A 13,686-nucleotide genomic window follows, 5' to 3' on the forward strand; every position below is an offset into this window, starting at 1 on the left:
CTAGGGAACTCCTTTCTCCTCCCAGGTATGGCTTATGACTTGGTATTTTTGTGAATTATTTACTAAGATTACAAGGGTTTGTGTTCCTGTGCCCCCCCTTCTTTTTTTGCTGATTACACAGCACACACCACCCAATGACAGCTGATCATTTATTTATTCAATCAATTTATCTCAATATTCCTACCACGTAGTCTGCCAATGTGCTATTTTTCCTTAGGGAATAGACTTTGCTTTCTGTACAATAAGCATCGATTAAGTCTTGGGCAGGAAGTCCTACATGTAAGAATATCAGGTGTATTAGATAAAAACCTCAGAGACATATCTTAGCAATAAGTAAAGGGTTATTTTGTGTTTTGTTTTGTTTTTCCCTTGCCCTGTTTGCAATGGAGTCCAGCTTTCAGAAGTACTGGCTCACTAAATTAAGAGAACAAACTATAGTTATAATTCAGTATATGTGGCCTCCAACAATTCTAATTAGATGGCATTGAGCTCAGTTTTGATTAAAAATAAATGATGTTTCTGTGTTTTGGTAAAGGAAACCAGGGTGTGCCTATTATTCTTCGCTTACCATGGAATGCAAGGATTTTAGGGATCTTACTTTTTTTGCAGTTTATGAATGTGACAAAGTCTGCCCTTGAGAACACTTTAGTCAGGTTCATTGGAACTCTTCCCTCACCTGGTCCTGACTTTTGGACTTCTATGTCTTTCTTTGCATTGCCTAATTTTAGCAAGAATCCTGTCAAGTTGGTTTAGTCAGAATCTCCCACCTCCCTATCTGATCACCCTCAATATCTGAGTGGGTTCCTCACCCTCCACTGTTCCCCAGGTGATCTGATTACTCTGGCCTGCCTTCAGCAAGAGTCTTGTTAGATGGGCTTAGCCAGAATCTTCTCTCACCCCTCATGTTTCCTCTTAACAATTCTCCATTCACCTACCCTGCCTCTTCCCACCCAAGTTGCTCTTTGGCAATAAATCCCCCCCCCCCTTTTTAAGATTTTATTTATTTGACAGAGAGAGACACAGCGAGAGAGGGAACACAAGCAGGGGAGTGTGAGAGGGAGAAGCAGGCTTCCTGCTGAACAGGGAGGCCTATGTGGGGCTCGATCCCAGGACCCTGGGATCATGACCTGAGCTGAAGGCAGACGCTTAACTGAGCCACCCAGGCGCCCCTAAATTTCCACTTCTCTTTGCTGTATTTGGAGTTGAGCCTGATTTCTCTCCCCACCTACAAAACTCCATTGTAGTAGCCCCCTTTGAATAGTTTTTGTTATCATCTTGAAAATGTGATTGCATATATTTTTTTTTAACATATGAAAACTTGCTTAGCTGAATGGTGAACAGAGTTGGGTTAAGGACAGGATGTGTCTTTTTCAGGTGGCTAAAATTCATTAGCTTAACTTTTAGAGGAAAGTGTTGATTCTAATTATTTATAAGTGTTTTATAAAGACACATGGGCACACATGCACACACCCCCCACTTTCATTATGAGAACCTTATCACCTGTAGTAGAATTTGGAATGTCAGCTAATCTCTGGGCTTATAAGAGAAAGAGTAGCAGCTGGGAAAAGCAGACAAAGATTGAGGAAGGTAAATCCTGAGAGAGGCTCCTGGCTCATCCATTCTTCTATAAACTCTTACACATCCTCCCACCCACAACCCCCCCGCCCCGCCACTAAATGCCTCATTTTCCTCAATGTTTTACTTCATTTTTTTTAATGCATGAAATCCCGCCAAATGAAAATTAACTTGGGTCAAGGAATATCATCATTAAAAATATGAAAAATCTAGAGGGTTGAATAACTACTCAGTCATTTATAGTTAGGGTGAGTGAGTCCTTTTGTGTATTCTTCTTGAGTCACACAGGGATCTCCTGGAATAATTTATTCAGCTATATCAGAGATTATATATGAAATTCATGAATTAATGCACATTATAAAAATGTCAAACAATTTGGGTATATATGGAGTAAAAACACAATCCACTTATCTCAATTCCTTCTCGCCACATAGTTCTAAGCATATGTATATAAGTATGTTTTTCACTAAACAATATATCTTAAAGACCTTTCCATACCAGTGTACAATGATTAGTTCAAATTTAAACAAGTTGCTGCATGGTATCACATTAGGCGGACATAAAAAAATTACACACTAAAAATTCAGCTTTCGTTAAAATGAGAAAAAAAAAGAAACTTTCCAAATCTCATTGGTAAAGAAAAATCGAGGGGGAAAAAAGAGGATGAAGCTACTTATCAGGTTAATTTCCAAAAAGAAGGAAGTGCGCTTAGAGTTGGTTATCTCAAGAACACAGCAGACAAAACTTGAAGCTAAGACAAAGTTCTTTAAGGTTAATTTTATTAACGTTCTCCTGCAAACACAGTTATACTTTCTTTAAAATTTTTAAGTGTGATAACCATCTACTAAGGGTTATAACCTGTAAACTTAAGTAAATACAAAATAGACTCTTCACAGGAAACTGTAATATACTCTAGGGAATTGTATTTGTTCAGGAAATTAAAAATTTTTACAAGCCTTTGATAATTAATAACTCTCATTCATCTTTTTTTTTTTTAAAGATTTATTTATTTATTTGAGGGGGGGAGGGGCAGGGGGAGAGTCTTAAGCAGACGCTGCGCTGAGCACGGAGCCCAACGTGGGGCTCAATCTCACAACCCTGAGATCATGACCTCAGCTGAAACCAAGAGTCAGAAGCTTAACCAACTGTGCCACCCAGGTGTCCCTATGATCTCACTCATCTTATCATATTAATACACAGATATATAAATTATGTAAATTCTCTTGCTATGTAATGGAAAATAACTAGGCTCAAAATTGGAGAGATCTTTCTCTTCTCGTTGGTTGAACAAATTAAAAAATTTAGCATCTCTAGTAGATATATTTTCCAAACCAAAATACAAAATTTCATTCTTTAACAAGAGTATGAAAGCACCATAATATAATATGGTATTGCTGCTCCCTGATGAGCGTTTAGGTTGATTTCTGTATTTAACTATTATAACATCTGTGACAAAACATCTTTGTATAAACTTTTGCAAATATGTGCAAATATGTGCAAATAGGAGAGAGGTCTAGAATTGGAATTTCTACATCAAAACATATGTGCATATTATATTTTGAAAGAAATTGTCTTCTTTAAAGGTTGCATATTTCTAGCAGTATATAAGAATATCTTTTAGGCAGTATGATCACCAACACTGCATTTTAAAAGATAGCTTTACTGAAATATAAATCACATACTGTAAAATGTCCCAATTTAAAATGTATAATTCAATGGTTTTTAGTGTACTCACAGAGTTGTATAACTATCACCACAATCTAATTTGAGAATATTGTCTTCACTCCAAAAAGAAACCTTGTATCCATTAGTAGTCACTCTCTATTTTCCCCTTTACTCCTGGTCTTTCAGCCCTAGGCACCTCTTTTTCTACAGATTTGCCTATTCTGGACATTTCACATAAGTCAGAATCATAAAATATATGATCTTTTGTGTCTGGCTTTTTTCACTTAGCATAATGTTTTCAAAGTTCATTCATGTTGTAGCATGTATCAGTACTTCATATCTTCTTATGTCTGAATAATATCCCATTAAATGGACATAACCTATTTTTGTTTATTCATCAGTTGATGGACATTTGGGTTGTTTCTACTTTTTGGCTATTATGCATATAATGCTGCCATGAATACTTGTGTACAAGTTTTTTGGAGGACATATGTTTTTGTTTCTCTTGGGTATATACTTGGAGTGGAACTGCTGGGTCATATGGTAACTTTATGCTTAACTTTCTGAGAAAACTGCTGAACTGCTTTCAAAAGTGGCTGTATCAATGGCCAACAGGCACATGAAACAGTGCTCAGCATCACTCGGCATCAGGGAAATACAAATTAAAACCACAATGAGATGCCACCTCACACCTGTCAGAATGGCTAAAATTAACAGGTCAGGAAACGACAGGTGTTGGTGGGGTTGTGGAGAAAGGGGAACCCTCCTACACTGCTGGTGGGAATGCAAGCTGGTGCAGCCACTCTGGAAAACAGTATGGAGGTTCCTCACAAAGTTGAAAATAGAGCTACCCTATGACCCAGGATTGCACTACTGAGTTTTTACCTCCAAAATACAAATGTAGTTATCTCACAGGGCACGTGCACCCCAATGTTTATAGCAGCAATGTCCACAATAGCCAAACTATGGAAAGAGCCCAGATGTCCATCGACAGATGAATGGATAAAGAAGATGTGCTGTATATATACAATGGAATACTACTCAGCTATCAAAAAATGAAATCTTGCCATTTGCAATGACATGGATGGAACTAGAGGGTATGATGCTAAGTGAAATAAGTCAATCAGAGAAAGACAATTATCCTATGATCTCACTGATATGTGGAATTTAAGAAACAAAACAGAGGATCATTGGGGAAGAGAGGAAAAAATAAAACAAGATGAAACCAGAGAGGGAGACAAACCATAAGAGACTCTTAATCATAGGAAACAAATTGAGGGTTGCTGGAGGGGAAGTGGGTGGAGGGATGGGGTAACTGGGTGATGGACATTAAGGAGGGCATGTGATGTAATGAGCACTGGGTATTATATAAGACTGTGAATCACAGGCCTGTACTTCTGAAACCAATAATACATTATGTGTTAATTAATTGAATTTAAATTAAAAAATAAATAAATAAAAAAGCTTGGTCATCCATTGTACCAGTTCTCAGAATATCCTGAAATAAAAAAAGAAAAGTGATCCAGAAACAACAGTTTTAACATTAAAAAAAAAGTGGCTATATCATTTACAGACCCATGGCGACATATGTGGGTTCTGATTTTTCCACATCCTCACCAACACTCTTTATTGTCTGTCTTTGATTCTAGCTATCACAGTGGGTTCAGGAGGTATTTCACTGTGATCTTGATTTTAATTTTCCTAATGAATAATGATGTTGAGCATCTTTTCACTATGTACATTTAGGACATTTACACATATCTTCTTTGGAGAAATGTCTATTTAGATCCTTTACTCATTTTTAGTAATTTAGGTACTCATTTACTCATTTGGGTAATCTTTTTACTGTTGAGTTGTAAGAGTTCTTTTTTTTTCCTTTTTAAAGATTTTTTTTTAAATTTTTATTTATTCATTTGAGAGAGACAGAGAGAGAGAGAGAGAATGTAAGCACGAGCAGAGGGGAGGAGCAGAAGGAGAAGGAGAAGGAGACTCCCCACTGAGCAGGGAGCCCCATACAGGGCTGGATCCCAGGGCCCTAAGATCATGACCTGAGCCAAAGGCAGACGCTTAATCGACTGAGCCACCCAGACGCCCCGAGTTCTTTATATATTCTGGATACAAGTCCCTTGTCAGATGTATGGTTTGCAAATATCTTTTCCTATTCTGTGTGTGGTATTTTCACTCCAACATTGCATTTCATCAATCTTTTAATTACTGTCAATCTGATAGGCAGAAAAGTTGTCTCACTGACTAATTTGTATCATTTTTGCCAGGTTGAACTCATTTATTTTTTTTTTAAAGATTTTATTTATTTATTTGACAGAGAGAGACACAGCGAGAGAGGGAACACAAGCAGGGGGAGTGGGAGAGGGAGAAGCAGGCTTCCCGAGGAGCTGGGAGCCCCATGCGGGGCTTGATCCCAGAACTCTGGGATCATGACCTGAGCCAAAGGCAGACTCTTAACGACTGAGTCACCCAGGTGCCCCTGAACTCATTTATTAAAAATATTTTTTATCTTTAAGTAATCTCTACACCCAACGTGGGGCTCAAACTCACAACCCTGAGATCAAGAGTGGCACGCTCCACCAACTGATCCAGCCACGCACCCCAACTCATTTTTATATACTTACTAGCTATTATTAGTGTATCTAATGTAGGTTGCCTGGTTCTGTATTTTGCCAAGTTTGGTTTGCTCCTTTTGTTTAAAAAAAACCCTAGATAACAAAAATGTGAATAAAATATTCGCTTCTAGCCTCCTTCTTTGCAGATACACCTTTTAAGAACTTGGAAGATGAGATTTGAATTTTTCAGACTCTTAGATTTCCGTAGAATGTGGCACTGCAGGGAGGGCTGGTCCCCAACCCAGCTCTAGGTCCACCCATTCTTTCCTTTTTTTTTCCCTGAGGCAGTGCACCGGGTGCTTATACCCTGGCTCTCATAAGCACATTCCTTCTATCTCCCTGCAGAGGACTTGTGTACCCCCACCCCTGCTGAACCAGGGAGCCCAGTACCAGTAGAAGGGGGTAGGTCTGGGGGGAGCATCCTCTCATTGCTCTGTGGACTACTTGCTCCATGCCCCAGGCCGAGGGGTGAGCCAAGTGAAGGTTCATAGCTGGCATATGGACCTTTCTTACAAGAGTCGAATGATATATAATTTTCTTAATTAAAAAAAGCTCTACTAAAAATCAATGCTATTAGTACTAACTTTAATTTGGGAAAACCCATCACAATTTCCATACAACTCACTTGTAAATAAAGTTTTGTAACCCACTTATCAGTTTGGAACCCTCTTCTGTCAAGCCCATGTTAATTTGATCCTAAACCTTGCACTTGTTAATTTATGTTTGTAGTTGCGAACTGTCATGAAGACAGTCTGAAGTTGGGAATTCTATTTCTGAAAACATAAAATATATAAAATGTCTTGATCTTGAGGAGCTTGTTGGGGAAATCAAGCTAAATTTAGAATGCAGTTTTCAAATACAATTCATCACAAGATTAAAAGTTACAAATCTAAATGATGGTCATTGCTTGCCCCAAAGCAACTAAAAACAAAATGAAACAAAGCCAACAAAACAAAAACACAAAAACAAAAACCAGCCTGAAAATGGTAGCTTGTCAAGACCAAGTTGTATTAACCCCTTGGGAAATCTCATACGAATGCCTAGATTGTAGAAACTGGACATAATGAAGTAGGTCAAATCAATGGGGAGAAAAATTGGGAAAGTTCAAGTTAATTAATTTTGGGTCTTCAGATGGGGCTTAATGCTAATTAACTTACCTTAAACCAAGTCTACTTAATGCATAATGGAATAAATAATTATGCCTTATTGTTCTTGTGACTTAGCATTCTTTTCTTCCAGTGTTAAAAACAGTAAAGAGAAAGCCTATAATTGTCAGATGCAGTCATAATACTTTCTGTTTATTCAGTTTTGATAGGCATTTCTTAATCAAGATTAGTTTGGTTGATGGTTTTTCTTGAGGGCTGTAAACCAAACATCTTTGTGCAAGTGAAATAAATACGGCCCTGGGAGTTAGGATACTTGGACTCCGATTCTGTCCCTTGAGGTTACCTATTCAGCTCAAGGTCTTTGAGGTGTCTTGTGTACCATGAGGGTCCCTGTGTCCCTCACAGCACGGTGTAGGGTGCAACAGAAAACACTTCTGTGAAAGCACTTTGAAAAGTATCAAGAGCTAATATGCCATGGCATGAGTTTGTTGTGAAGACTAAATAAATTAATACTATTAGTGTTCTAAATTTTTGCCATTGAAAATGGATAAGCACTAAGATTTTTCCAGTTGTAAAATTTTGCTTCTATGATTTAGAGGACAAAGAAAAGGAATACATATATAAAGAGACACTAAATTTTATTGCATTGCTCTAAGCACTGCCTTGGAAGACTAATGATGACAGTTATGATTTAAGGTTGATTTTTTTTGATCCAAAAACTGTTATCAATGATTAAATTAAGGTACAAAACAAAGAATTCTTCTTTTTTCATTCCTTTTGGAAAAAAACATAACCCCACCTGATACAGAGTAATGGCTCAATTAATGTTAACTGTTATTATTGTTATCCCTGCTTTTCACATTTAAACCTGTACCATGTTTTACATAGCATCAAACATCTTACCTTGGAAAAATGAGAAGTACGTAGGAACATTATATTCAACTTTACAAGTGGATGAATTAAAAACAATCTGACCTTCACCAATCACTTTCCCTCTAAGTCATTTATATATGATCCTTTAGTATTCATAATACTAAGCTCAGAAATATGAATATTTAATGTGGATTTAGTGTGGATTATTGAAAGAGAAGCCTCTGTTTTTCATTTGTGCTTTGCCTGTTTCTCTGACTAAAGGCATTTCTATTAGCTGATTCCGAGTCTTTGCATGCACTTCTCAGTGTTCCCACAGCAGGGCAGAGCAGCACCATAAAACGAACACTAGTCAACACTAGTCAAGCTGTAGAATGCCAGGTCTGCTGGCCTCCACCTTGCTGGAACCTGCAGTCTAATAGGAAACCCTGTGAATGCTTTGTTCGCAGTTATGCTTATTAAATTTAACAGGTCCTTCCGGAAGCCCTTTTATGCCCTCTGAACATTTTGTGTGTGTATATGTTCAATATAATCAGAAGGGCAACAACTTAATGTGGACCCTGTAAAACTGCCCTTCATCTGGTTTGATGCGTTCCTCCGTGGAAGGTAAGAAACCTAGCCTTGTGCTTGGGACAACCACTGGTTTTTTGGTTGTGACTGAGTACAACCCTCTGAGAAACCGTCATCTTGACGCTGCTGCTGGTTTTCTCACTCCTTACGTGCAGAAGTGAAATTATAAAAGACTGCATCCCAGGCTTACATGTTGTTTCCATAGCCACTGATTAAACTTCCTCGGGGATCTAGACATTTTGTTCAGGCTTTCCCTACAGCCTGAATTCTAGAGTAATCCGAACATAGGTCTCTGAGTAGACACTGATAAATTAAAAAAATAAATACAGCCAATGACCATACATGGGCAAAATATTCCAATGACTATTTGGATGTAAATCTAATCACTCATTATTAACTTTCCTTTTCCAGCCTGATAATGCTTTCAGAAAAACACCCACGAAAGACAGCATTTACTTAGCTACCTTTCTCTGCATAAGGCCTAGGACCTTCCCTGATACCCAGAGGATTTTTCTATGACTTAATTAATGTAAAAAAAAAAAAGACTTTCTAAACCCTGTTTTGATCAAGTGTGTGTGTGTGTGTATGTGTGTGTGTTTAGGGTTCATTTGACAGACTCACATACCAATCAAGTATTTGTTAAGTACCACGTATAGAAGACACTGCTAAAATGGGGGATTTCAATCAAGTAAAGAATGTAGACTTTATAAAACTACAGTTTGATGCTGAGAGATAAGACCTGTAGATGTTAAATAACTATTAGCGTTCTAAATTTTTACCATTGAAAGTGGATAAGCACTAAGATTTTTCCAGTTGTAAAATTTTGCTTCTATGATTTAGACAAAAGGAATATATATAAAGAGATACTAAATTTTATGGCATTGCTCTAAGCACTGCCTTGGAAGACTAATGATGACAATTATGATTTAAGGTTGATTTTCTTTGATCCAAAAACTGTTATTAATGATTAAATTAAGGTACAAAACAAAGAATTCTTCTTTTTTCATTCCTTTTGGAAAAAAACATAACCAGGGTTTTCCCAACTTCTGTGGGCTTTTTCTATATTCTTAACAACAGACACTTAGGATAAAAATTGAACACTATAAATCCTTCCCAATGCCTTTTTAAAGTGTATTAACCATCTCAGGGACGCCTGGGTGGCTCAGTCGGTTAAGCGTCTGCCTTCGGCTCAGGTCGTGATCCCAGGGTCCTGGGATCGAGTCCCGCATCGGGCTCCCTGCTCCGCGGGGAGCCTGCTTCTCCCTCTGCCTCTGTCTCTCTCTCTCTCTCTGTCTCTCATGAATAAATAAATAAAATCTTTAAAAAAAAAAAAATAAAGTGTATTAACCATCTCAAAATCTAGCTGTCATTTTAATTTAATCAATAAGTCTTTTGGGGCCACCAACAATATGCAAGGCGGGAAATACAAAGACAAATAAGAATAGGCTTTATTGTTCTACATTATCTATACTAACTTTATTATATTTATTGTGATTTCCAGAGAAAAGTACTAATTGTAGAATATAATCTGCTTACTCTTCTCTCTCTTGGGATAACAAAAACATAGGGAATGATTTTTTTGTGTGTGTCCGCATAAAAGAGCCACAATGTCTGTGGCTTTTCAGAAGTCAGTGGCTATTCTCAGACTATAATTTCAATATTGGCAGAACCCTTTACACAGATGACTTCCAAATCCGCATCCCTAGCTTTGAACACTTCTGAATTCCAGTCATAAAACTCCAACCGCTTAGTGGAAATACATTTGGATATCCTGCTCACCTCAGCTGAACTTAACTGTAAGAGTCATTACCTGCCCCTCCCCCCCATTCGCTTTCGACTTCTCACCATAGTTGTGTTCACCTAGGGTTGAAGGTTTGGAGTTATCTTAGACCCCTTCTTCCTTCTATGGCATAATCAGTCACTAAAGCCTGTCAGTTCTTACTTCATAACTTCTAACATATTAGACTCCTTAATATGACTTCTGAAGTCATCATTAAAGTATAAGCCCTTATCTTCTGTCTCTTACCTGTTCACCTCCAGGCTCTCTGTCCTCTAATCTAGCCAGCCACCTTTTTCATATTAATCTTCTGAGAGCACTACTTAGATCTCTAAAGGCATTTCCAGTTCAAAGATACTATAATTCTATTACTCAAGAACATTTAGAACTTCCCTGTTATTTAGAAGATTAAGTCTAAATTGGAATTCAAGGATTTCTAGTCTGGTTCCAATACATTTCCAGTGATATCCTCCATTACACTAATATCAGGACCCTCTGATTTGGGTCAGGCTTGGTAATGCACATGCCTTGATACTCTTCCACACCTTGTTTATCTGGTGTTTTTTCTTTATATTCACATGTTAAATTACCTGTCCAACCTGAGCTCTGTTATCATTTTTTCCAATTGAATCTTCCTTCACTGCTCTATTTGTAGTGATTTCTCCATGGCTGAATCAAAAGCAATGTCTGTGCTCATATATGGTACTGTTGTGTGTATGATGTTTATAATTCTCCCATTTAAATAGAGGCTATCCATTATTCTCCATAACCTCTACTGCAGATAAAGCAGCTCCCAGAACATATCTGTCGATCAGCCAACTGAATGAATGATTCAGTAAATAGAGAATGAATGAAAAATTAAGCCAAGCTGACTTGAACTCAAAGCCTTACATATGATTTTGACCACTTAAAACTTCAAGACTGCCATTATGTTCTTCCCAAATGTTTTGAGTGGATTGTAATCAAGTCAGGAAGAAGATATCATCTGTCTTTCTGGAGGAGCTTATAGGCTTGGAAAGTCAGTCAGGAAGTTTCTGCTGGAGTGCCCAGAGGGCACTTGTAGGCCTATATCCTTCTGAGCCTTAAGTCTCTGAATATTCTAAGAAGACTGACGGACATTTGCAGAGAAATGAGTTCAAAATTTGCTTTTACCCTTTCCAGAATAAATTGAAAACCACAAATGAATATCCCTGATCTTCTTCCCAGACTTCTGGAAAATACTCCTGCCAAGAAGGCACCAAGCATCCCTCTGCATTAGGTCAAGAAGTTTTGACAAATATCTAGTGATCTCTGTTGGATATTCACCATTAGAGCTGTCAACTTCTATCCCTAGAGATAGATGTCCAAGGCCTCGGCCTGATTAGAATTACCTTAGGATTTAAGGCTAAGAGTTTATCTGCCCAGATTACACATACGGAAGTCCCCAGAATAGTTAAGGGTCTATTGAATAACCTCTAATGGGTAATGGGACTGAGAGGGAAACTGATTAATCAATCTGCTCTGTATCTTCTTTACTGACAGTATTATGTACCACTTAAGCTTATATATTTGGAGTAAGTATGATGAAATACTTAAAAGTTTTATTTTATTTTATTATTTTATTTCATTGAGATTGTTCTTTTTTGAGATTGTTTTATTGTGCTGTGGTTCAAAAAGTGAAAAGAAGAATTTTACTGAACACTATCACTAATCAGTTATCTGAGTACATGATTCAGATATAACCCCTTGGGCCAATTTCCATGACATCACTGCTTTGGATCTATGAGGCTGTTGACCAAACAAGTTGACTTGTAGAAGTTCTAATTATGCCACCTTTCTATGACTGGTTTCCTACACAGCAGCAAAAAGGGAATTTCTCTCCCCTTTCACATACTTGTTTGGGAAGGAAGGAAAGGAACCCTTTATTGACACTGTGATAATGATCTAGTGTGAGGCTGAGCTTTCACAATAATCAAAGAATACATATACAATTCCCATGTTCTCAACAGCAGGTATTCTGAGCCTGCAAATATTCCTCTATTTTCCTTTTCCTAGGAAGTTCACTGATGATCACTGTATGTGAGCCTCTGCCTCTTCTTTAAAGCCAAGCAAAAGTATTGTGTTTGCTCAAATAGTTGCCCCCCCTCCAAAATTATTCCCTGGAGAGCTGTACTACATTTCCTAGTCTTGAAGGATTTCTAGGGTGTAGTGATCTCTAGTGACTCTTCACATTTTAAAATAGATAGGTACTTAATATCAGCACTACCATGGTGACAGAGCATATTACTGAGAAATCAGTAACATCCATAAATGACTGACACATAGTGTGAGATACTGAAGATGACTCTTTCGATGAGGAACCATTCATTCAACAAATTTGTTATTCAACAAATAACTACTGAGCACCTACTTCGTGCCAAGTGCCATGCTAGTAACTGGGGATACAACAGTGAACAAGGTAAGAAAATTCCTTATCTTCAGTGATCTCATGTTTTAGCAGGTAAGGCAGATTATAGGCAAGTAGACAAATGAATAAATAACATAACTGCCCTATATATTACGTGTTATTAAGGAAATAACCGAGCATTGCAATGGGATGGTCATGAACGACTTCTCTGAGGAGATGACCTGAGGGCTGTAAAGAAGCTAGACACATGAAAATTCCCCAAAAGATCACACAGTAAGTGTAAAGACCTTAAGAGAAAAAGTGAAACTAGATAGATTAGAGAGATGGGTGGGATCCAAATTATGTTGATCGAACCTTGAAGGATAAGGTATAGAGATTGTTCATTGTAAAACTCCAAGCAGAATGGGAAGATCTGAAGGGTTTTAATCTGGGTTATGGTAGGAAATGAATTTTATTTTGAAAGATCATTCTGGCTGCTGTGAAGAGGTGGGGATGGGGGAAAGGTTAGAAGTTCAGTTAGAATATACATGTGCCGAATGTCTTCTGTTTGCTCCTACATATCCTCCTTATACCCTATCTTAGGTGGCTAATCTGAAAGGGTTACTTCAGCAGGGTTCCCTTGCCCTGTGTCTTCAACAGGGTTTGAGCAACACTTAGCTGAATATCAAATAAAGAGAGTGAGGTTAGGCTAATTATTCACTTGGGTTTTTTCCTGCAAGAGCTATGTTACTCAACTAAGATCCTTGCTTCTCTTGATGTGGCCTACTCTTTTATGATTCTTTCTTTTTTGGGTTCTGGTAACCTTTTCCGCCCCTCATCCTTGTGAGGTTTGATAACAGCTCTGATGCTGCTAGCCTGGGTTCCTTCAATCCTTCATTCCCTTAACTTTATGTGCTTGTTTGAAGATACACCTTAAATTTTTATTTATTTTATTTTTTTATTTTTAAAGATTTTATTTATTTATTTGACACACAGAGAAACAGTGAGAGAGAGAGAGAGCACAAGCAGGGGGAGCGGCAGGCAGAGGGAGAGGGAGAAGCAGACTCCCCGCCGAGCAGGGAGCCCAATGTGGGGCTCCATCCCAGGACCCTGGGATCACGACCTGAGTTGAAGGCA

Source organism: Phoca vitulina, unplaced genomic scaffold (assembly GCF_004348235.1).
Source record: "Phoca vitulina isolate PV1807 unplaced genomic scaffold, GSC_HSeal_1.0 scaffold32, whole genome shotgun sequence".
Taxonomy (NCBI): Eukaryota; Metazoa; Chordata; class Mammalia; order Carnivora; family Phocidae; genus Phoca; species Phoca vitulina.